The sequence below is a fragment of the Equus caballus genome, chromosome 12 (assembly GCF_041296265.1).
Source record: "Equus caballus isolate H_3958 breed thoroughbred chromosome 12, TB-T2T, whole genome shotgun sequence".
In the NCBI taxonomy this organism is placed as follows: domain Eukaryota; kingdom Metazoa; phylum Chordata; class Mammalia; order Perissodactyla; family Equidae; genus Equus; species Equus caballus.
The window spans coordinates 40,364,462-40,365,972 of record NC_091695.1 but is presented as its reverse complement, the minus strand read 5'-3'; positions in this window follow the sequence as shown (position 1 = coordinate 40,365,972).

The window sequence follows — 1,511 nt, the reverse complement described above, 5'->3', positions numbered from 1 at the left end:
AAAAATTATAATCCGAGTGACATTGTTAATATATGAAAAGCTGTTCAAATATAATAACAATTTAAGATGAACCCACTTTGAAATATAAGATTTCATTTTCAAAACAGCGGGTTTAAAAGTGGTAGTAATTCCCATTGTGGGTGAGGGCACATTGCAATGGGAATTCATAAAGGTGAATGCATGCTATAATAAAAAAGTAATCAAGCATGCTACAAAGCTGCTGAAAACATTTAGTGTTATATTAGGAGTTTTACTCAATTTTTAGCTCAACAAACACTTTTTGAGCATGTATGATGTACAAAGTAATACTTGTCTTGTTCCTGTGGATGCAGAGACTTAACAAGACAAAAGCATAGAATCTGAAGTATCAGATACTCCACGAAGGCAATTAGGATGTCACCTTGTACTCCTCTACAAGTCTACATGATTTTAACTTGGAGACTCAGTTCACTAAGTTGGCAGAATTCCAGAGGTATCAAGATTCCAGTATCTCTATACAATGCCAAAATTATAGCCTAGAGAACAAAGAAGGGGTGTCAATGGTTCTCACTTTTCTATTCAAAAAGATTACTAGGTCTCTGTAAAAGCACACTTTCTCCATGGCCACTTTGCTGTTCTACAACTCTTTGCCTTTCCCAATAGATTTTGTCAATTTTATTTAGACGAACATATCATTTTTCTTGTTTAGTCTCTTTAAGTGGTGAATTACATTGACATATTTTAAAATGTTAAGCAAACCTTGCACTAGGATAGGCCTGCTTGGTCAGGATGTAGTAACCATTTTTTTGGTATAAAAAAACATATTCCTTTATTTGATTTGCTTAAATTTGAGTGACAAGTTTTGCATCAGTTTTAATGAGAGTTATTGGTGTATAATATGTTTTTCTTCTAACTTCATCTGTCTTTGGTATCAGAATTATGTTGGCCACATAAGATGTTCAGAAACATTTTCTCCTCTTCTATTCCTGAAAGAGTTTGTGTACAATTGGAATTACGTCTTCCTTAAATATTTGGTAAAAGTTGCCGGTAAAGATAGCTATAGTTTTCTTTGTGGGAGGACATTTAAGTATAAATTTATTTTATGTAGTAGATATAGGACTACTCAGTTTATCTATTTCTTCTTGAGCGACTTTTCTCCTCACATGGATCCTATTTTGCTATTTCTTTGCTTGCCTGGTAATTTTTTATTGGAAACTAAGCATTGTGACCCTTACCTTGCTGGATATTTTTGTATGCCTAAAAGTATTATTGAGCTGTATGAGATTTGCTCAAGTTACTTGGAAATAATGATCTTTTCATGTCTTCCATTTAAGCATCTCCGAGTTACACAAGAGCAGGATGTGGCCTAGGTTAATTTTCTCCCCTACTGAATCAAATTCTGAGAGATCTACCAAAACCTTCATGTGAATTATGAGGTCTTCTACTCTGGATGATGGGAATAAGCACTATTCCCACCTTGGTGTGAAATTCAGGGAGTTTTGCCTCTAATTGTCTAGGATGGGACTTTCTCC